This window comes from Epinephelus fuscoguttatus, linkage group LG13 (assembly GCF_011397635.1).
Source record: "Epinephelus fuscoguttatus linkage group LG13, E.fuscoguttatus.final_Chr_v1".
NCBI lineage: Eukaryota > Metazoa > Chordata > Actinopteri > Perciformes > Serranidae > Epinephelus > Epinephelus fuscoguttatus.
In genome coordinates, this window is record NC_064764.1 from 27546172 (window position 1) to 27571595 (window position 25424).

A 25424-nucleotide genomic window follows, 5' to 3' on the forward strand; every position below is an offset into this window, starting at 1 on the left:
TCCCTGGTGTTAGCATGTAGCTACATGTAGCAGCGCAAGCTAGGTAATGTAGTAGTGTGCCTGGAGCAGATGACCATATAGAAAAATCTGCCAGGAGTATTCAGAACAATCTGAAGCTTGACATTTTTGCTCACAGGAATTACTTTTACATGTGCGTGTGTAATTATCTGAAACTATTAAACACATTTAATATAAATATCCAACACTGTAACATTACATATATGACAGAAAATATGGAAAAGCATAATAGGTCCCCTTTAGTAAGATAGAGCTGCTATAACATGCCAAAAATGTTAGCCTAAAATCATCATTTCAACCTGTGAAAGTGAGGGGCACGTTTAAAAATGGCCGTTGCCCTAGTGAGTCCTACTGGGATGAAAAGAGCACCTGCACACTGACAGTGGAACTGGGAGGATCGTGTGGAGTACATATGCTACTCCTCAGTGATGTTCAATTCTGGCAGGTGGAAAAGAACAGCTGTAAAGACATGAGTCATGGAGAAGGCACGTGTCTGTGTGCAACCATCCTCAGGCCAACATTAGAGTTAACAGTGCATAGGTAATTAGGTGCTCCAAATTGGGAGTAAACAGGATGAAGAAAAAATAAATAGTAAATAGAAGGAATGAATATTTTTCTTAAGGTTTCTTTAGATCAAGGAGAGTGGAATTATCTCATTTTTGCAGGGGTGTGTGCTTTGTTTAAAATGATATGAACATTAAAATGATCATAACTGAAGTGACAACCTTGTAGAAATCAAGAAAACCAATAAATATATGTGTCTGTCCATCACAAAGAGGAACAATTCGTCGCTGGATAGGGAAAACCCTTAACAAATGTGAATCACAGTGTTTACTAGAGCGTCGGCGCCTTTCTAAGAGTCCACAGGAATGGTGAGAGATTGTTAATGAGGCTGAACCTCAGAAGGATGTATGTAACGTGGGCCGCAATGCTCTAAGGGGAGCTTGGAACGTGGACCATTCTGTGAAATGCAGATAAGCAAAGCTTGTGCTCTGGGTGAGATAACTCAATGTTTGTCTGCATACTGCCGGTTTGAGCATCAGCACAGCCAAAGGGGATAACGTCCACTTAATTAAATCAATTAGAGCATGAAGGGCCTGCCGAAGCCTCCGCTGAAAACAACATGATGGAACAAACTCAAACAATAGATTAACTCATTTCATGAATCACAGAAACACCACTGATGGATGAGTTACAGCATTCTCTTCATTGCTCAACTTTTAGACATTTTTTAGACAATGAAAGTCAGTTGGAGCTAAAGACACTACTGGAGGAGCCGAGTTGGTTTTCGACTGGTGCCATGCAAAGGTGGAGTAAACTGGTGAAGAGATGTAAAAACATGTAATCAACATAAGTAGATGAGTGAGTGCAGCATCAGCTCTGATCATTTGAATATCAATATCTTCAGGCATAATTTGTCATATTCAAATTACCTCCAAATCTTTGCCAGTCAGAGCCTGGAAGCTGTCAAATCAAATTATGCTTGAAAAATGAATCAATAGTAAAAATTATTGTTAATTAATTTCCAACTAATTTTCTTTGATTAATCAGAATTCAGCTTTTCTTTGTGTAGTGGCACCCAAAGTCTTGAACCTTTGTCTAAAGTTTGCACTCCCCTGCTAAGAAGTGTTGGGTTTCGTTCCTCACTCTGTCTTTCTCCATGGCCCAAAGTACCAATTTTCTGCCATGTAATACAAACCCCGTACACACTGAGAGAAGCATGTGGAGGGCTGCTGACCCTTGATCACGATTTAACGAGCAGCTCTCTTCCTGTTTATGAATTTATGGTCACGTTTCGCTGTCAAGGGAAGAGGAATCCAATTTAAAATCTCCAAAGTAATCTCCCTGAAGACCTCGGGAGGTTTATAGTCCCCCATTCCCCAAATCTTATGTCTTATGTCTTCTTTCCATTAATAAAGAAACACGACCAGCGCTAGAGATCGAACTTCAAAGTTCTCTGCAGGGATCTGTTGCCGTTTTCATCTGTTTTTATAATGATATACCTGTTAGTCCCACATTCTTATGTTTCCTTCGCCACCGTGTCATCTCAGGCTTTGACATCACTCTGCACCATCCACACATTACGAAGGCATACCACTGTACCACTGTACCACTGAACTACAACCAGCTTTGCTCCCTTCCTCCCTCATCTACGCTCCTTCTCTTCCCTCCATGGTCGCCCCCTCGGTGTCCCAGAGTAGGATTAGGCCCTGTGCCCGGTGGTGACACAAGGACACTGAAGCCAACAGCCTGTTAGTTCAGTTGTTGGGCATGAATTAGGAACTCAAGCCTGGTGGCGGAGGAGAGAGGTGATGATAGAGATGAAGGACGAGGAGGAGAGAATGAACAAACAAAAAGAACAAAAGAAAACACTCAGGGGAGACAACCGAAACCTGAAACTACTGATAAGAAGCAGAAAATAAAGTCCTGGAAAAACCAAGGTGTGAATTACTGACAGACTGGAGACTGATACTCGTGTTTGGATCATACTGAGTAGTTTTGAGTTATAAAAAAATACTTTAACAAGACTGAGAGTCTAGGTTGTGTGTGCCATTAGCCACAATATTATATTAGGATGTTAAGCATGGTTTGGCAATCATTTTACAGTTGTTTCATCATAACCCAAAGTATTGGGTAAATTAAAATGTTGACCTGATGATGACACTTGATGAAATTTCAAAGGATCACATTACAATTCATCCTGAGGGGAACATGAATAGCCGTGTTTTCATTAATGATTTTTATGCGCATTTGAAGTAGTGAATCAGAAAAGCTGCATGGAAACAGCAAAATATTTCACACTTGCTTGACCATACCCATGTTTTGTATTTTTGACCTAAAGCATTAATGCGATAAATGGGACATGGAACCGCATTTGCTGAGTAAGTTCTGATGCGCTGAAAATTTAACTCACATGCTTGATCAGCTGTTTTGCGGTTGGCATCTTCCCGTGCATTAGATTCAGTGCATTAATTTATCTTCATCTCTGGACAACTTGAAACATCGCCAGGAAAGGCTGACATGGAAAAATAATTAAAACTTGCCCAGTTTAAAGAAATTCCTAGAGGCCTCTCTTCATGTATCTCGCATGCATAGGTTGGACGGCGAAGGCAACTTGTTTTGTTTCTGGTTCGCAACTTCTACTCTGTTTACTGGTGGATTACAGCCATATGTAAAGTATCAACCTATACCACAAACTACACTCTCCAGAGCCTTGTTTATTCGCTCCAAACCAGTTGATGGAAATGGGCTTCATTTGGTTCCCTTTAAGTTTGCTTGACAGCTTAATTAAAACCATTGAAATGACTGTACCATAGCTTTATGACAATTTTTTCAATAGTCTCTGAGATACCACAAATCTCAACCTCATGACGGCACTTATGGAAAAGACAAAGTATCACAAAAGACACTTGAATACATCATGTGGGAACAATCAACGTCTGTACAATATATTGTGCCAATTCATCGCGTAGATGTGGATATTTCACAGAATAAGTGAAGCCTTTGATCGGCAGGTGATGCTACTAGAAAAGGGGAATCACCAAAATCATTAAGGTTCACCCTCACGATGAATGTCTGCTCCAAATTTCATGGCAATCCATGCAAACAAACAAAATAAAAGGTCAAACTCATGGTGGTGTTATAGAGGAAAAGTCAGGAGGTCACCAACGTCCCTGTGATTCATCCACAAAGGTCTTTACAAAATTTCACAGCAATCAATCCCAATGGACCAAAGTCATCGACCAAACCACATTGCCCTCTCTGAAACCATGGAGCTCATGTGGCTAAAAATCATAACAAATAAATCACAGTTTCCCAAACATTCATTTACTTGTGGCACCCACCAGCATTAAAACATCTGCCGCCACCAACAAATTTTCTAGTTTTGGAGCTGGACCGCTCTTTAGGAGCACAATTGGAATATATAAACCATACATCTATTTACAGCACCACACTGTAGGAGAGCAGAGTGCACTTGGGGCAAAGTCCAAACCGCTGAACTTCAAACTGTTGGGTCTAAAAGTTTGCATTCACTTCCAAAAGCTGCTCCTCTCCTTCCATCGATCGGATGTGGTCAGCACTCAACAGATCAACAGAACAGTTATCCACCCCGTGAGTCACAAACTGCCGCTGAGGAACAAAAGAAATCATGGAAAGCTCCAAGTGTGCTGCGTTCACTGACCCACAAAAACCTCTCAATTTAGAGAGGGGACACAGAATGATACGTCACCTGCCACCACACAAAGGCTACACTATAATTCTGTACTGCAGCAACATGGTGTAAAGGAAATTATCAGTAATTCCATGAAGACATATACTAATTCTGAGGAAAACAATACGCTTCTTTTTTTAAAAAGGACACGCATATTGTTCAATGGTCATTGTGTGCTTTCTGCTTAACAGTGACACAAATCCTCTATCTTCCCAGATCATGGGGTAATGGAAAAGGGGGTCCATTGTCATAAATGTATGAACTGTCAGTTTAATGGCTACCCATTCCCCAGATTACAGATGATTACAATGACAATAGGATGACCTTTATCTCGCGATCAACATGATGCTCCTCATGTGTCTCCTGACCGCCCATCTGTGCCTGCTCTTATTAATTCCTTCTCCGCTCCTAGAGAGATTAGGATTTCCTGAGGGAGGCAAACATTACACTTTCCACAAAGCCAAAATACCAATTTTGACAATGATCTCTGTTCCCTGCATGGTTTCGTCTGCTGCACTGCAGCTTCCTGAGGGGCGACCGGCAATACTCAAAGTGTAGGGTAACTACAGAGCAAAACAAGAAGAACTGAAAACACAAACAGCTCGACAGAGTCAAATATATAAAAGTTGTTCTGTGTGAGATGTGGACAGAAATAAAAAATGTGTAGCTGATGGTACTGACATGATAAACTCACATATCTCAGGATGGTCTATACACATATACATAAAAATTGCCTGCTGTAATTAAGTGATTTAAAGTGAATCTGTTTGGAGTTCACTTTCCATTTAGTATGTGTCATAAAATGTAAGAGGACGATGCAATCGACTTTAAAACCCTCTTCTCACAGCGCACACATTCAACTAAAAGGACAAATATTTCACCTGATCTTGAAATTACTATCTTAAATTATTTAACTACCAATTACATTATTAAAGTATGAATTATTCATTGTTAAATTATCTCAGACTAATAAATTTATAATTATTATACTCCATCATGTGCAGCACATACTCTAGACTCATAGTACCTTCCACATACAGTAATAAGCCCATTCAGGTTGTAGTAAAAAGACAATGTCAAAGTCACATTACACAAAGTTTAACCACGTAAAAAGCAAAATATTTCTTGTTAATAGCGTAGTCTTTTTCCATCAACTCCCACTCCAAACAATGGATGAACAAAGTGCTGTGTGACATTTAATCACTTACAGCGTGTGTGGGCATTTTAGGCCCATTAAGCATCGTATGAGAGGGAGATGAGCAGAGTAATTAGTCTCAGCTCATAACTGTGCAATCACATCTAAAAAAGAAAAAGGATCTGGCTTGTTATCTCATTTATAAAAATGTGGCTCAAATGACAAATTTAAGTGTTAAGTGTTTGATGTAGGAAAATTCAGTCGCAAGAAATGTCAGTCAAAACCAGACCGACCAAAATTGAAAAGAGCACTATATTTACGCAAATTGTGTGATATTATGAATGTGGAATAAATGTCACTTTCAGCTTTCATACACCGCTTCTAATAACAAGTAACACTAACAAGCCCAAGCCTGCAATGTCGCCTTTTTATTTATCTGCCCATTAATTTGAGACAATCTCAGGGTTCACCATAGCCAGATGGCCACAAAAAGTTACTCTGTGGCCACCAAATTTCCCCTGCAGTTTTATCAGGTCTAAAATAGGTCATATAGGTCACATAAACAGGTCGATCTAAATAAATGTTTAACAAAAAATCCCCATATTGCACATTACATTACTGTTTCACAAACATCCTGTTTCACTTGCACCTTTAAGGTCAACACTATGAAACAGTGAACAGCACTCTTCACCGGCTAGCTACCGATATGTGGACTAGATCAAATGCCTTACTCAAAAAAAGCTGCTCTTGACTGGTCAGAATCTCCATGTGGGAAAAATCCAGGAAGTAAACAAAACATTGAAGAAGAGCACACTCTCAAGATAAATGTGACACTTTCTAATGTTGATTTTAGCGCTGCTCATCGTGGACTATATTGCTGTCATTGTTCATTTTAGTCAAACCATACAGTTTGAAAACGAGGCGCGGCTCCAACTAGAAAACAATGTTTTGATGCATTGGATGTGCTGAATGTGCATATTAAGGCAGTACAGGAGGAGGTGCACATTAATAATCCTCCAGGACTGTAACATGCTCATGTTTAACCCAAACAATATGTCATGTGACTGCAGTTGGTTCAGATCCAGGTCGGAACACGTTTTCACCACAAACGAACCGCACCAGAGTTTGTTTGTAACCAGACCGAGACCACCTCTTCAAGAAGGTCTCAGTCTGGTTGTTTTGGTGCGCACCAAAGTGTGATTGCTGTGTTCACACCTGCCCAAACAAACAGCACTTAGGGGGCAAACAAACTTGAGCTCAACTGAACCAAACCAAACAGGGCAGGTGTGAAAGCACCCTTATTACTGCTAATAAAATGCTTTTATTGCAGACATGACTGGGAAAGAGTGAGATTGTGTATGACACAAAGGAGACAAAGTTACGGGAGGCTGCGTTAAGTTGCGGAAAACTGTCCCAATTTAGAGACAGCCTCCTTCAAAATCTGTATTTTGAGACAAAATACATCACAACAAGCAGACATGGATGCCATATATAAGCTAACAGCTCAGTTAGCAAGCATGAAATTCAGCATGCTCAGGATCAATGTTGTAAGACACCACCACCTCAGTTTACCAAAATCCATCACATGTATTTCAACTGTTAAATGATGCAGTCAGACCAACCTCTTCAATTTGGAGAATTGAGAAACATCATAAGACTACATTTTATTGACATGATATTTGTTTCCATGTGGTTGTCAAACACTAGTTAACTCATGAGAGCCTGTTTACAACACGCAGTTCAGTGATACAAACACAAGTGAACAGCTGAGACACACTGCTGTGCACACCTGTGTCTATCATACATGTCCAGCTGACCACTCTGGTTCACTTTCGTTACTGCCTATGCCACTTAGACTAGAAGGTCAAAAGGGCCCTGTGCACAGTTACTGCATCCACTCTCTCACTAGCCGTTTGCTAATCATGTTAGCGGTCATGTCGGCAATAATAACATGGCGTAAAATGGCTATGTTTTAGAGCGTTAGGGCACGGCCACCAAAAAAAACCCCACCACGTTCTGCATTGATGACATAGCAGAACCATCAGGACACATCACCATTTACACTCCGTAAGATATGTGGTCAAATACGCCCCAGTCCACCTGAGCTACTGGCTTGATTGATCAGTTCACGATGCATCACACTTGTATCTAGCACTGCCCGCTTGTGATCTGATCACTTTAGATGCACATTAATACCAGGCGTACACAGGCTCTCACTGTACTTATGAAAACAGCACTGCTAGGTGTAAACAATGAAAGTCAAGCATTAACATTTCTGTTTGTTCTCTTTATCAGCCTGGATATGATGTTAATCATTACACGTAGAAGGCTACATTTACAGGCATTTCAGTAGAGAGATTACGTCATATCAATATATTTATCATTAACTTTGGGTGCTGTTTGCCAATTTTCCATTATGTCTTGAAATGAACGTCATGACTCCTTTGGTACACTTGCAAGAGATTATCGCTGGTATTTAACTGCAACTTCCTGGAGGTTAAATGTCACCAAATTCTGACTTTATTAATTGATGACGGTCGCCTGAATGCATCATTACCTCGCCTGCACTCTGTGAGGATGAGGGAGGGTGGATTTCAAGCAATCTCATTTAGAGAAGGGGAGCAGGTTCAGCCCATGAGCCTTTAATTCATTCTCTGAAGGTTACACATCTGTAAGCTGCGTACTGATTACACATTTAGTTTAAGTGTGGCAGCTGCAGATTATTTCTGTTCTGTTCTCAATCTAATCATTTGGTCTGTTAAGTGTCAGAAAATAGTAAAAAAAAAAAATGTGCATCATGAGCTCCTTTAGGCGATATTTTACTTTAATTTGTTCAACCGACAGTCCAAAATGACAAAATAAATCAATTTACAAAAGGTGTTAAAGAGAGAAAAGCAGCAAATGCTCTGGCTGGAGAATGCAAGACCAGAGAATCTTTATTTATTTGTTATTTTACTTGAAATACAACAAATTGATTAATTTCAGCTCTTCTTAACACTAAGACTTGCCTTACTCCTCACTTATTTCAAATTTTAAACATAAACTGATGACGTTTCCGATAAGTTGTAGCTCCAGGAGTAGAGGCAGCCCGACCAACATACAGCATCAAATATTTTAAAGACATGTACTGTTGTACAACTCAAAAATTGTTGCTTCTGTGAATGGGAATTTGTTCAAACCCTCTTTTCTTTTCTAATCTTATTCTTACAACCGAGAATTGATTCATACTTCAACCTGTATTTGACTTCCAGGATTCTCAATATTTACAAGCATTAACAAGTTAATGTTTGACAGCTGAGCCTACTATACAAGATCTGAAGGACCATGTGAGTCTTGACCTGTTGGCAAATACATTACATAAGGCCAAACCTCAGTGTGAAGCCAAATAAATACAGCAGAATGGGGTGGGGCTGCATTATTGATCTATCAGGTTTTGTGTTACAGTGTCAGAAAATAGCTTTGAAAAGTTCCCAAAGCCCAAGTTATCATATTCATATTGTCTGATCAACACTTAAAAAGTATATTCTAACAACTAAACTGAATGGAGCTCAACATCAAATCTACTTTATCAGGCAGTGGTGCAGGAAGTGCTCATACAATTCACTTAAAGGTCCAGTGTGTAGGATTTAGTGGGATATATTGGCAGAAATGTAATATAATAGGCATATTTCCTTTGGTGTATGATCACCTGAAAATAATAATTGTTGTGTTTTTGTTACTGTGGAATGAGCGGTTTATATTTACAGAGGAAGGGGGACATCTTCCATTGGAGTCAGCCATGTTGTTTCTACAGTAGCCAAGAACGGACAAACCAAACACTGGCTCTAGAAAGGGTGAATTATGTTTTTGCATTTTCACAGCAGCCCCACTGTGACAAGCCAAACATTATTAGAAAAACACTGATTTTTTTTATTTTTTTTATTTCCTACTTTCTTATCCTGTGATTTTACTAGTTTAAATCACTGTGTGCATTTGTTGTGGAGAGGAAGAGACCTCTGCAGATAATTGGGCTCCCAGTAAAAACCTCCTGAACATCGGGATCTTAAGTTATTAGAGGAAAAAAGGTGAGCACACATTAGCAGGTGCTGGGTAGCAGCCCTTCTGCGATGAGCCAAACAGCATCGCAGAAACACTAATTTGTAACATAAAGCTGCTTTATTTAGTGTTTTTACTGGATTTAATCAGGTGGCGTCTCATTTATAAACTTTGCAAACGCACCAATTGAGGCCTGAAAGAGGCATACGCCACTTCCCACAGTAAAGTTATGATGTATAAAAACAGACTTGATGGGAGAAACTCTGACACATGCTTAAAAACATTTTTGAGACAAGACATTGGTGATGCAAATGGTGAGTTGGAAGCCTGATTGTAGAAATTGTCGCATACTTGGCTTTGTCTGTACGTACATTTTTAGTATGGATCATATGCACTGTTTTATAAATGACACCCCTGGTCTGTTTCTTTTGGAGAAGAAAAGGCCTCAGCTAATAATTTCACTCATGTTAAAAATCGCCAAAATAATGAATATTGACAGAATCCTAACTGGGAGTTCACGTTTCGCTAACAGGAGAAGTTTGGGCTGGTTTCAATCTGCAATCCTCGCCCCTAGCTGCCACTAGCTATATCCTACAAACTGCTCCTTTAAGCAGTAGTTTAAGTAGTATTACCAATCTGTAAAAACACTATGTAACAAGTAAGGGCACATTCACACCAGGATAGTCCAGGGGAATCGGTTCAATTGGGCGGGGAGTGCCGAAAAATTTCACACCTTCATTTGGTTTGGTTCACTTTCACACTGCATTTTTTAAAGCAGACCAAACCGCCTAGACAAAGTCACGCAGTTACAACAGCTGCTCGTTTGGGTGCAGTATTGCCTGAAACGACCGCTGACCAGAAAGAGAAAAAGCACGAGGAAGAAGAAGACCCAGCTCATCGATTGGCCAGGACCGAAAACAGAAATCCATCCCCTTCAGCCGGCTTGGTCACCACAAAAACACCAAACACCACAATGCAAATTCCTCTCTTTGGTTCGCTAGATAGTCCGTTTGCATTTCCCACTGTAAGCTAACCACACCAGGGTTCACTTGCAAGTGAACCAAGACCCCCAGTTTTCAAGCGGACCAGGGTTTCCCTCATTTGGTCCGCACCAGAGTTTGAATGAGCGTTCACACCACTCCAAATGAACCGAACTATCTGTGGAAGTGAACCAGGGTTCGTTTAAAGTGGACCAAACAGCGCTAGTGTGAATGCGTCCTAATAGTCCTGCAGTCAAAATTGTACTTAAAATGTAAACTCAGAATTTTTAATGTAACTTTAGCTTTCGATTAATATGTAGATATTTTTGATGTTGATGTTTATTGAAATAAAGCACAGGGATCTCACATTGTATTTAAGTAGCTAAAATAACTGAGTTTATGTAGTTTTCCACCACAAAAGCTGCGTAACAAAAACTTACAGCTCTTTATTCCTTCTTATCCTGCGAGTAGCTGCCCTTCTGGTTTTAATCTGATTTTTAAAATGCTTGTTTAAAATGTCACATTTACTTGGCATCAAGACTTCTTAACTTATGATGTAAGATAGGAAGTTTCTGTAATACAGGCCTGGCAGTCTATTATTGCACTCTCCTTCCACATGCCTGTCATTGCTGAGTGAACCTTGTCCTACACTTTGCCTTTAACAGAGGGTGTGTCAGCAGAATAGGTGTGCCATCAAAGTGTGTCTGCACCCACAACTGCTGCTTGTACTTTAAAACATTTCTCCTCATCTATTCAAGGAAAAACAATAATTTATGGTACATTAATTAGCAACCACTCCAGGCAGGCAATAAAGACAATGCTTCCCATCATGTGCTGGGACTGATGGAGGGATCCTTGGTGTAGTTACCACCATGAGCCGCTAGAAACACTGACAAGCTCGGCATGTGGCAACAGTCGCCAATCTATGGTGTTATGGCAAATGTGGTTCATTGTGTAAGCTGCTGCGTTTCAGACAATACCCTCTGACAAACGCCGTGCACTCAAGTGATGAACAGATGACTGAATGTGGTTTTAAAGCAAGAAAATAAACAATAGAAATGTAGAAAACAAGTCAAACTGAACAGATGTCTTGGACAACAGAGATGACTAAAGACCTGCTGTAGTAGCCTGCGCTTACAGGCCTTTTAAGAAGTGGCCCCGTGCAAATATAGCAAAATGGATAAGTGGGGGAATATAAAGAAATATGTTTTAGTTGTGAGGATGTAAAAAATAAGCCATTTAAAGTGTGTTATTTAATGGTAACAAACACAAACGCAGGGCAACCCGCGGCTCCAGCACAATGTCTAGTTAAAGCAGCTCTGAGTGGACAAAGACCCAGCGTCAATTCTAGAAAGTGACACGACTCAGCTCCCATTTTAAGCCCCAACTTTTACGACTGTTTGTGAATCAAACTTTAGCGAGAAAATTAAACGTGAAGAAGCGTTTAAAAGCGCCTGAGTGGGCAAAGTAGCCCGTCCAACTGCACCAACTTACACAGTTCATTTGCGGTTACAGGCTTACCTTAGTGCTCACTCCAGTGAGAATGGGCAAACGGTGACACACTCCGCCGAAATGAGACGCAAAGAGTAAGTAAGTGAGCCCGCGTGGAAGCGACAGAAATAAGGTTTAAATCCACATATCCTCCGGGTTCACTCTTTCTTTTTCTTTTAAAACATGCACTGACTGGGTACTGCTCAACCTATGCTCGTTTGTTTTTCTGTCGCAGGCTGGCTGCCTCCACCTCAATCACTCCTATCAAGCTCGTCCGGATGTACAACTCACTTCCATTCGAGAGTTTCAAAATAAAAGGGCGTTTGGGAAAGGAGGGTTGCTGTCTGTATACACTTCAAGTTAAGAGACATTATTGAAAATAAAATAAAATAAAATAAAATAAAATAAAATAAATAAATAAAAATGTAATAATTAAAAAAATAGATAAAGTAATATAAGAATAATAAAAGTAATAATAATAATAATAAAAAAAATTCTAAAAAATATTTGTACAGTCTATCTCTTACTTGCCGGGTGTGGCTCCACATTTTGACAAATAAAGACCTGTCTCAAATAGAGGCCTGGTCTGGTTGACAAACAGTTAATTTTATCTATTTATTATTTTTTTTATAAAAGGTCTTCAGATGTATAAAATCAGGTTATGGCTAATACTGATTTATAATTCATATATTATTTGAAACCAAATTTTTAAACAAGTAATATTCATACTGATTTATAAAAACAACTTGATCGTATTTCCAAATTTTTCCTGAGCAACATTTTTGTGTGAAAGGAATTAGATACCTGTCCCCAAATATAGGCCCATTGATTTCAGTGATTTAAGAAAATAATTTTAGTTTAGTTTTACAGTATTATGCAAAAAGGCAAAAAAGCAAGTAAGCAAGCAAAATCTGTTCATAGTCTGTTAATATCAATACGTACCATTAGTAGAATTATATAATCTAAAAATACCAAAGTCCCAAATTCAACATGCTACTTAAGTAAAAGTACAGAAATATGTGCTTAAATGTACTTAAAGTATCAAAAGTAAAAGTACTCATTATGCAGAATGGCATAAATGTTAGTGTTAGTTCATTATATATAGGCAATAATAAAAATAGTAATAATAATAATAATAATAATAATAATGATAATAATAATAATAATAATGCATTTCATTTATAGGCGCTTAGGGCACCTTACAGCAGCAATGTATCCATAGATCATAAAATCAAACAATTCAGTATAATACAATAAAAGTTAATAAAATGACTAACAAATATAAAAATATTACCTTCTGCTTTTACCAATAACAAAAACATGTTCATTTTGATGTTGGTATTGCATTTTAATCTTTCTAAGATATACGTTTTTATGTATATTTATATTTCTTCACTCACACACATGTAGGCTACATATAGGTATATAGGCTAGTTAAATGTGTATGTTTACCTTTGTTCAGCTGTGTTGTCCTTGTTCTTAGCTTTAAGCTACGATAATTTCTGTGGAAGTACAATTTGAGCAACAAAAAAAAAAGGCCACTGCCTTAACAATTTTAGATACAATATTTTAAAATTCTAAAATTCGGTAGGTTTATAGTATAGTATTGTGTCATATCATATAACCTAAGCAAATGATTTTTGTGTGTGTGTAAAAAGTAACTATAAGTGTCAGATGAATGTAGTAAACTGAAATAATATCCTACCTCTGAAAAGTGGGGAAGACATATTAAGTGGTGGAAGATAAAATAACCAACATTTGTGTTACAAGTGAAGGACTTGTTTAAAAGTATTGAGATATTATCAGCAAAATACACTCAGTATCAGAAATAAAACTATTCATTTATCTGGGTAGAATAATGTCTAACCTTATTACCTTACCTTTCAAAACAAATAAAGTGCTTTACAAAGGTATTCCAGTTCAAAAGGATGGATGAAAGTATGAAATATGATGATGATGATGAAGCGTTTTATTTTCTTCTTACTATTATTTATATACATTTGGTTCCATTAAAACCATTATTTTGAAGGAATATCACTATATTTCCGGCGCTGTCTTCTGTTAGCTTGATCGCCGGTTCCGTTGGTGACGTCACCAACGCCGGGACTGGCACAGGACAACGCAAGAGGAAAAGGGACAAACTCTGGGGGGCTATATCGCCCCTTGGTGATGACGATGGGAAGTTTGCTTTATATTTTACTGTTTTTTGTTCTATGTTCATCTTAATATAACATTTTAATTCATACCATATCTATACCACATAGTAAAATCAGGCACTAAATGGTCAGTGTTGTTGTTTCCTGGGTCAAGAATGAGCTTTCAAACTCAGAAACATGTAGGCCTATGCTGTGCTCCAAAACTCTGGAACATCTGACATACAGTATGACAAAGCCACAACGTCAGCCTACACAAAACAGTCAACTGTTCCAGCCCACATCATAATATTATGGGACTACGTTCACTTTGGATGAGCTCAACTTATATTTTACTCACACAGGAAAGTCAAAGAAGTGCCACAGCTGCAAAAAGAAGGACATAGTAACCCACATAGTTAAACTAGAATACGTTATGAGCTTATTCTATACACTAAAACAGGGAGCATTAACTATAAATGGCAAATAATAATAGAGGTTTTACACAATGTGTACAGTTAGTACAGTTATATAAAGCAAATACAGTATATTTATACCAAAAATGGGATTTTTCTGCAGACCGCAGAGTTTAGAGGCATTCAAAAGGATGTGACTCATGCGATACTTGTACACTGTATAGCAACTACGGGCCACTTGAATGAGGAACATTTCAACATTGAGGTGTTTAAATAAAACGCATACAGTAGGTTTAAGCAGTAGCTGACATAAAACAGCCACAAAGACACAAGATTGCCTTGAAAAAACAAAAAAATACATCAAACAGACACAAAATGACACAAAGAGACACACAACGACAAAAAAAGACACAATTACCTTAAAGAAAAACCAAAATGACCTCAAACAGACACAAAATGACCCAGAAAGACACAAAATTGACTTAAAAAAAATATAAAATGACTCTGAAGAGACACAAAATAGCTACAATAAGACACAAAACAACCAAAAAGACACAAAATTACCCTCATGAAACTTATGGGTTATTACTGACTCATTCACCACAGTGACATCAAAGTTAACATGAAGTAAAGATAACACATCTAAACTTAGACTAGACCAGAAGATGACATCATATCCTTATTGTCACCCACACTAGAGTCACAGTACGTGCCAGGTTCCTCACCTACACTTCCACATTATCTGTAAAATGAGACACAACAAACTGGATTTAGCTCAAAACAAAAAGTGTCACAGCCACAAGTTCACATTTTACTAAAGTCTCTGTTGTACTGATCTCTGCAACAGCTGAGTTAGGATGGGTGCACTGATCCAACTTCACTCACTGGTTTCTTGTTCCACAGCGCCTCCACACGGCTGACCTGTGTTCCTGCACTAGAAAGGACAGTAAAGGTTTTTGTTTTTTTCTCTCTCTCTTGAGCATTTGGGATGTGAAACAGAAAGTGACAGGCCTGAGGGAAAACAGTGCTTTTATTTCTGGAGTTAAATGTCAGCAATAACATATAACTTTAAAATAAAATAAAAGTTTCTTGCACAGACTTGTCTCTCCTATCACAAGGGGGCAGAGCATCCCTGACAGAACAGCCCAGACTCCATCTCCATCATCATCTGAGCACGTCACACATACCGACCTTTCCCATGTCATCACTATTAGTGACAGGATATTAGAGCAGTCGACCCACGGGTGAACGTTTCACCCAGCTCCCCACTCTCATTCAGCACTGACAGTGACTTTCATACTCTGACGAATCAATTTGATTAGAAAGCAATTAGAAGAATAAGTACAAGCACATGCTTATTATTAAAGCTGAGCTTCTTTTTAACACAGCTGACCAGAGGATAATTGGAAAGAGCTGAGGTGCATGTTTACATTGTCAGACATCCAGCTGATATTATTAGATTTCATGGCTGGATCTAATTTACAGGGGAAAATATTCAAAATTCTTACATGTTAGTCCTGTGGTCTGAGACAATCCAAAAAATATTAGTAGACATGAACAACTCTCTCCCAAATCCAAAAATTAGAGGGCATCAAGTCATCATGTATTAAGTCTGAAGCTGCTCCATAGGCAATGAATTGGGAAAGATGTTCTGAGTATATGGGAACATTTACTGAGAACAAAAGACAACAAAATATTTTGTGGGTCTGCAGACTTTGTACTTGATGACAAGTTTGAAACTTAGGGCCTGTGCACATGCCGCATTTTGTGCCCTCAAATCCACTGTTCTCAGTGTAGATGATAGGAAGGTGTGCTCAAAAGCGTTCTCGAGAGCATATTTTTCAGGGTGTGACAGCTGCGCCCAAGATAAACAGAGTTCAATTTTTAGCATGTCATGTGACAAGGAACAACCAATCAGAGCCAGCAGATAGCTTTCACCTCTTCTATTAGTCTTTGGTAAATATGGAGAAGTTGATCATTTTAGTGCAGGGCTAACCATAGAAAACACTCAGAAAACAGCACCTGGAAGAAAATCAGCGCAGCACTCAGGATAATTGGTATGTAGGCTGTGATACGGTGCTTGTTGTGGTAGCTTAGCAACTCAGATGCAACCTGCCTCTGCCATTTTTAAAGTTGGCGTAGAGTGGGCACAAGAATAATGCCTTTTCCAGGCGGTTAGAGGTACAGCATGTGTCTCTGCCCTTATGGTGCACTCTGTTTGCACTGGGAAGTTTAAATTTCCAAGTTCCCAGTTGCAAATTTGAACTGAATCGCCCCCTTAAGTTGGATATCCAACTTACGGTGCTTTCAGACCTAGAGTTGTCTTGCTTTGGTCAGAATCAGGGACTAATTTTGTGACAAAGTTGTATAATTGTCTAGAGCTGGTTTGTGTTCTCACGGCAGCATTTACAAGCGGACCAGATCAAATGTCTACATGAGAAAGCTGCTCTTGATTGGTCAGAATTTCCATGCGGGAAAAATCCAGGAAGTAAACCAAACGTTGAAGAAGAGTACACTTCATTTTAGTCAAACCATACCGTTTGAAAACGAGGCGCGGCTCCAACTAGAAAACAATGTTTTGATGCATTGGATGTGCTGAACGTGCATATTAAGGCAGTACAGGAGGAGGTGCACATTAATAATCCTCCAGGACTGTAACATGCTCATGTTTAACCCAAACAATGTGTCATGTGACTGCAGTTGGTTCAGATCCAGGTCGGAACACGTTCTCACCACAAATGTTCTGCATCAGAGTTTGTTTGTAACCAGACCGAGACCACCTCTTCAAGAAGGTCTTGGTCTGGTTGTTTTGGTTCACACCTGCCCAAACGAACCGCACTTAGGGGGCAAACAAACTTCAGTTCGACTGAACCGAACCAAACAGGGCAGGTGTGAAAGCACCCCTAGAAAGGTGGAGGAACCTCACCAACCATGACTTCAAAATTCAAGATGGCTGCTCTGTGCATCAACAGTAATAAAAGGTGTATTAATATTCTCTTTATTAGCACTTCTGTCAGCAGTCGTACACACAGCACTGTCCAACTTCTATCTGTGGACATGTTACTGTGTGCGCAAAATACAGAGCAATGCATTGCTATTAACTGATGTTGCAAACAATGGCTAACCTGGCTATTGCTGACAACATCTTGGTTTTATGACATGTTGTACTGGAACGCAGTGACGTCATTCCCCGCTCCAACCTCCGATTTATGAGGTAAATGGAATGAAGCATGACTCCTCTGGTTTCTGGCTTTGAGAGTGACTAACTCATGTTCACAAATATTGACTCAACTTTCCAAGGCCATGCACATACATATCAGAATTCTTAATTTAGGTGGTGTTCCCCTTTAACATAAAATTATTAGACATCTGTTGGTCGCAAATTATTGGCATGGCCTGTCTGTCATACCCCTCCTCTCCTAAGCCTGAGGAGAGCTTGACTTAATAATCAAGGCTGAGTAACACTTGTCAACACTTTATCTGCCACCGCTATACCCAGGATGTCTTCCATTTTAGATCCACTCCCCTCATATTCTCACCAGCCGCACCAAGTCATCCCACTGAGTGACGGCTGAGAGCCCTGCAGCTCAGCACAGCTATAGTTACAGCGCTGATGAAACGATTTGTTTATTTTGGCAGAAAGGCACCCGTCTTTAGGGCCACCTGACCGGGAGGGATGAAGTACGTGATGAACCAGCGGCTCCCGTGCTATGTTTGCTATTCTGTGGCCTCCAGGCCAAGTGAAATATGAATCACATAAAATGTGTATGATTTAATGTGTGCTTATAGGTGTTTTCTGTTGTGGCAATGCAGGCCGTCTCCAAACCATCCTACAGGGTGAAAAAACATACTTCAGAGGACACAATGCTGCAGTTTGCTAATAAAAAGTCACCATCAGGACGTCATGTTGGACGTAATAACAAGATATGATTCAATTAACTGATTAAGACTTGTAATTTATTTATATGTGTCACACTGTTTCCAGTTTATTAGGTACACCAAGCAAGGACTAATGCAGTCTAATTAAACCGCCCTGTATTAAATTGTTTAGTCATGAAGGTCCATATAGTACACTTTATATTTAGTTTGAAATATAAGAAACTATAAGAAACACCTCTCAGTTTCAGCAGAGTGTATAAAATAAACAGGCAACTGATTCTGTGTTTAAGAATGGTTGGGCAAATTTGAAGTATGCGTATTTAAGGAAGAAGAAGAAGAAGGAGAAGACAAAGAAGAAGACATACTTTATTGAAATTAAAAATGTCCTCTGTTGTTTTTTTACACATCACTCACACACACACACACACACACACACACACTCACACACACACACACACACACACACACACAAGCACACACAGAGGCCTGAAATACACTCACATGCACAAAAAGACCTCAACACATGCATGAACAGAGAGGTGTATGTGTCAGAGTAAGGGGACTTCCTTGCTCAAGGGCACCTCAGTTCACCTTTCGTCTGTGTCTAACGTGGATGTCACTGCCCACTATTGGACATACCAAAAGTTGGAAGAACAATTTCCCATCTTTGGAAATGGAATCATCCCAGGAGCATGTGAATGCACTGTAAGATGACAACATCGATATCCCTCACATATTTGACCGTTTATAATGAAGCTACAGTAACAGAATAGCTTAGCTTAGCTTAGTTTAGCTTAGCTTAGCTTAGCTTAGCGTAAAGACTGGAAACAAGGGGAAACAGCTAGCCTGGCTGAATATAACACAATACACTGACAACCACCTCTAAGGCTCAGTAATTAAGATCTTTACATGGTGACTTTTTTTGGTGGGCGGGGCTTAGCTGGAGGCAAAGCAATTCTCCACAGACATTAGCTAGCCCTAGCTAACAAGTTCTGTTGGCTTGTTTTAGACAATGGAGGAAGACATGCGAGTGCATTCAGAAATACTCATTCCGAGTGCCGGAGCACTGTCTGACTGCACCGTTCGGTTATCCAGATCACCGCACTCTTGGAGTGACAGAGCGCACTCTGGGCACTCTGTCTGGGAAGCAGAGTGAACGTGTGATTGACTTAACTGCGCATTGATTCATATAGAAATATAAAGCTCAGTTTTTTCCACCAACAGGACTCTTATTTTTAGTGTAGAGCATCAGACTGAATTTATGAACGCACCATGTCAGGTCACTCACTCTCTGGGACTGTGAGTGTTACTTGAATAAGTAAACACTGACCAACGGGACGAGACTGGCCGACCTGTATGCTCTCACTCAGTGGATGGATGATGTCACAGGAAGCTTTATGGTTGACACTTAAAAGGTTTCCGCCGGTTTGTTTTGCTATCGATGCTAACGTTAGCTAATGTGCTAAAAAGTTAACATTACAGAGAAATCTAATATCCCTCTTAAAACCTCGCCAATTTCTGATGAGGTGGACATGATAACCCTTAATACACGTTATTCATCCCTACAACAGGAAATACTTTTTCCCTAACCTGATATGACATGAGCACTTTTGACAGTTGCCTCTGTCCAGTCCTTTCATCTTATCGCATTTAACCATAGTTGTCTTCTTTTTTGTTAATGGACAGTGGCAGCTGGTATGTTTTAAATTTAAGTTCTGAGCCATTACTCTCTCTACTCTAGCTCCCATTAACAGAACAAGACAACATTTTAAGACTCCTACAGTATGTAACCTACAGCCCTGTGGTGGCAAGGGTTGTGGTTTTGCCTCCAGCTAACAAACTGACGTCATTGTGACGTTGGCCCTAAAAGGGTCTGTACACTTCCAACTCTTTGCCCTACAGTGAAGGACACTAAGATACACAAATGTTTGACACAGACCAAAATGATATTGTTCTGGAAGAGAGATGCTGTGCTCTGTAGAGCTGTACAGTACATACAAACAAATCCTCAAACTAAACTTAGTATCCTGAGTCATCACCACCATCAGCTGAATCAGTGGCTTTTGTTAGCTCATCAGTGATGAAAAATCTGTTATTTCCTGGTCTTACGTTTAGTGACAGACCACAGAAACAATCATGATATGATGAGTCTGTTACACATACAAGGTTGATGAGTCATTACTCTTATAAACAGTGTTTGTTATGAGTGTAATTTTGTACTGAACTGTGAGGGACAGTTTGAAACAGCATCAGACTGAACTGAAAACAGCACTGTGTGTCACTGTCATGGAGCCAACAGTAGGCTATACAATGGCCACTCTATTCAAGTGTCCCAGTAAGCCATGGCAGCGTGACCTATTTCACCGCAAAAAAATTGACGTGTCAAAGCAGGAAAAGCACAGGCATACTTAGAACTGTTACTAATGTTTCTGCTTCATTTAAGTGTACCAATAAACCACGACAGTGAGTCAACACGGTCTGGAAATTAGTAAAGCTATATGGAGTGCAGCCCAGTCTATATCATTAATTACACCCATGGTTTTCTGCTGTGTCATGTCAAAATGTCTGCTGTGAAAAAACTCAGGCAGCTAAATCAGGCAATCATCCATGTATTGTCTATATATATCTACAAGACCTCATCCTTAGAAGATAGCTGAAGGCAATCCCAGCTGACATTGAGCAAGAGGTGGGGTACACCCTGGTCACCAGACTGACACAGAGCAAGCCATGCTGACACTGACGCCCATTTGCGGACAGTGAACATGCCCTAAATGGATTTCAGCTATCATTCACACCTCTGCTATATATATATATATACTTTGCGATCTGAAAGCATCTTCTGTAAAAAAGACCTATCATGGCATTGTGATTGGTGATCACATCTTGACATGTGTTGAGACGATGAGATCTAGGGCTGGGTATTGTTTTAAAAAATGACAGTACCAGTACCAATGTCGGTACCTTTAAGTGATACCAATACCAACTGAGTACTTTCTTCAGTAACTTGACACACCGTCACTTCGATCTTGTCACATATTGACGTTTAGTCATGGATTTTCCACATCCACATACGATGAAAGGTACCCTGGGTGTGTTGGTTGTTGACGTTCTGGGACACTGTTCTGCCTGTTACATGCATTGTCTTCTTTCAAAGTACACTTCTGTTTTCACAGGAAATTTACCGTTTACATACAGTCTCTTTCAAAATAAATGCACTATGTCAGCACAACACTGCAAATTGACGGGTTTTTTTTCCTTTAACAAGTAACGCATATGGTTAGGTTTAGGAAAAAAGAACAGGATTTGGCTTTATAATCTTCTAGGACGCGAAAACCGTTCTCTCGGGTGAAAGCTAGTGTTTGTTGGACCACCACCCCAGTTGGATTTTCGCTGCCATAACTTTCATCCTTGTCCGGCCAGATTTCGACAACTTCAGAGTGAGACTGGGCTCAATGACTATAATGTGAATGGAGTGGCGTGTACTATAAGCAAACTTTCGAAGGTTTTAGTGGCATCTTGGCACGCTGAACTGTCTAATACATGGCACTCAGCTAGACCACACCTCAGACTGTATGGGTTGTAGCTGCTGCTCCAGAAGTGTGAGCTCCACACAGGGGACAGTTGGTGAGAATCTGCCTAGCCATACACGCACAGTGACAGACTTACTGTTAGCATCACCAGCTAACATTACCTAACTGTTCCTGTAACATTACATAATGGTTATTAACTGGTTTTAATGACATAGTCGAGCCCTTTCTGTATCGGTGTGAGTTTGTTGGAAACATTTAACAGCTTAGTGTTGGCTGTTAGCCACTGCTGCTGCTGTTAGCTCATGGCAGCCGTCAGACACCGAAGTGCCCATTCACCGAGAGGAGAACTGAAATGAACGAAATTCAAATAAGCTCATTTGTAATTTCGACCTGTATTTGTTTGGATACACTTAGAAACAAGATCCCTTTAGACAAAGCAAAAGTAAAATATCTCTTTCGCCAAACCCATCAGCCTTTGCTATCAGAGTAGTCAGATAATAAAAGCATATCAGTATTACAAAGTGGCATTGGCGGTTGGCCCCCAGCTGCCACCACCTCACACCAGCCTCAATCTCCCACCAGCGCCCAGATCTTTTGGATCTGTATTCTGGGACATGAGGCTCGGTGTGAACTGCCAGAGTGCCATCACGACAGCTGCCGTTGCTCTGCAACAGACAGAATTAGTAAGATAAACGCAGCCAGAGACGGAGGGGCTCAGTTGTTGTCCGGATAAGTGAGGTCAGGTGAGACTGCAGCACCCTCTCTGTGAATGGGAACACACACACTCACGAAAACTATAAGTAACTTAAAAGTTAATAAGTCTGGGACTTCACTTAAACTAATTTAGAAGGGCTAGATTTATACTGAGAATCATCAAACTGGGGAGACGATGGTGATTAACCTTTAGTAAAGGAACATGTACATGGGCATTCCTTAAAATAAATGGCAATAAAAGTATTTTACTTTAAAATTAAATCACCTTTCTAAAGGGAAGGTGGTATCATGATCATGCCACCAACAAATCCAAGTTGGAAAATTGTTTTTTCCGCATTAAAATATGAAAGCTCTTATGCTCTACTGTTTAAGGCTCTGCATATTTATTGCTCCATATTAAATGCTGTGTCCTTTTACATGTCATCCAAATGGCTCCAGAGGAAAGCAGGCTGCAGTAATTCTGTATTTGCTGGTGTCGGTTTGACTGTTTGTGCGATCGTATACGTAAAAGGCAAATGGAACAAAGAGAAAAGACAAAATTCAGCATCTAAATAAAGTTTCTGGTGACTGCTGCAGTTGAAACATCCCACTAATCTCGGCAGGGATTTAGCGGTCTGGGAACAGAACACCGGGCTAAATGACTGAAGATTTGCCATATCATATATAGACCCACATCACTGCTTTGGCACTGTGCAAAGAAAGAGTGAAAACGAGCACAGGAGGCTTTTAATCATCATCATGAATTTGAAATGTCAGGGAACAAAGCAACGGCACTGATCAGAAGTGTGCACAGGTGACAGGTGTTGGTGTTTTAATGTGGAAAGACAGTGTAATAACTTTGAAAATATTTTTGACCATTGCCAGAGATTAATTACTTCAGTATCTTCCGACAAGTAAACACAACAGTATTTTCCTTTGTTTTGTCTTTATTACTTTTTTTTGCTTTAAGTCTTTGAAAATAATCACGTTCAAGTTTCAAATCAACCTGTTGCACGTGTGAACCCACTCATCTCTGTGGCTGCACAATGAATAATGGGACCTTGGGCTATACCGTCCATCTATATGGGTTAAATATACACTGCTCAAAAAAATAAAGGGAACACTTAAACAACACAATGTAACTCCAAGTCAATCACACTCCTGTGAAATCAAACTGTCCACTTAAGAAGCAACACTGATTGACAATCAATTTCACATGCTGTTGTGCAAATGGAATAGACAACAGGTGGAAATTATAGGCAATTAGCAAGACACCCCCAATAAAGGAGTGGTTCTGCAGGTGGTGACCACAAACCACTTCTCAGTTCCTATGCTTTCTGGCTGATGTTTTGGTCACTTCTGAATGCTGGCGGTGCTTTCACTCTAGTGGTAGCATGAGACGGAGTCTACAACCCACACAAGTGGCTCAGGTAGTGCAGCTCATCCAGGATGGCACATCAATGCGAGCTGTGGCAAGAAGGTTTGCTGTGTCTGTCAGCGTAGTGTCCAGAGCATGGAGGCACTACCAGGAGACAGGCCAGTACATCAGGAGACGTGGAGGAGGCCGTAGGAGGGCAACAACCCAGCAGCAGGACCGCTACCTCCGCCATTGTGCAAGGAGGAACAGGAGGAGCACTGCCAGAGCCCTGCAAAATGACCTCCAGCAGGCCACAAATGTGCATGTGTCTGCTCAAACGGTCAGAAACAGACTCCATGAGGGTGGTATGAGGGCCCGACGTCCACAGGTGGGGGTTGTGCTTACAGCCCAACACCGTGCAGGACGTTTGGCATTTGCCAGAGAACACCAAGATTGGCAAATTCGCCACTGGCGCCCTGTGCTCTTCACAGATGAAAGCAGGTTCACACTGAGCACATGTGACAGACGTGACAGAGTCTGGAGACGCCGCGGAGAACGTTCTGCTGCCTGCAACATCCTCCAGCATGACCGGTTTGGCAGTGGGTCAGTAATGGTGTGGGGTGGCATTTCTTTGGGGGGCCGCACAGCTCTCCATGTGCTTGCCAGAGGTAGCCTGACTGCCATTAGGTACCGTGATGAGATCCTCAGACCCATTGTGAGACCATATGCTGGTGCGGTTGGCCCTGGGTTCCTCCTAATGCAAGACAATGCTAGACCTCATGTGGCTGGAGTGTGTCAGCAGTTCCTGCAAGACGAAGGCATTGATGCTATGGACTGGCCCGCCCGTTCCCCAGACCTGAATCCAATTGAGCACATCTGGGACATCATGTCTCGCTCCATCCACCAACGCCACGTTGCACCACAGACTGTCCAGGAGTTGGCGGATGCTTTAGTCCAGGTCTGGGAGGAGATCCCTCAGGAGACCATCCGCCACCTCATCAAGAGCATGCCCAGGCGTTGTAGGGAGGTCATACAGGCACGTGGAGGCCACACACACTACTGAGCCTCATTTTGACTTGTTTTAAGGACATTACATCAAAGTTGGATCAGCCTGTAGTGTGTTTTTCCACTTTAATTTTGAGTGTGACTCCAAATCCAGACCTCCATGGGTTAATAAATTTGATTTCCATTGATAATTTTTGTGTGATTTTTTGTGTGAGAACAAAGTATTTAATAAGAATTTTTCATTCATTCAGATCTGGGATGTGTTATTTTAGTGTTCCCTTTATTTTTTTGAGCAGTGTATAAATAGCTGTGAATCTCTGACAGTCTAAAGATACACCTTTGACTTACGCCCTATTTACATCTGTAGCTGCACAGTGAGGCCTCACAGTAAAGTGTTATGAGGAGATTTTCGTTGATAATTCTGTATACTTTTTTTTCTTTCTATGACGATCATACCTCATGATTTGAACTGCACAAGAAAAACTCCCTAACCAAATTATGGTTAAGTATAATATAATAAAATTGTTGGAGCGAACTGAA

The 25424-nt window shown here is 40.3% G+C and overlaps 1 protein-coding gene across 1 annotated transcript in view; it reads right to left on the reverse strand.

The window, feature by feature from the left end:
* LOC125899885 (cytoplasmic protein NCK2-like) overlaps window positions 1–12139 on the reverse strand; it is a 57759-nt gene extending 45620 nt beyond the window's left edge. Inside the window, exon 1 of the mRNA XM_049594545.1 lies at window positions 11903–12139. The gene's annotated coding sequence lies outside the window, so the exon portion shown is untranslated. The remainder of the gene's footprint in view (window positions 1–11902) is intronic.
* Window positions 12140–25424: the final 13285 nt, after the last annotated feature.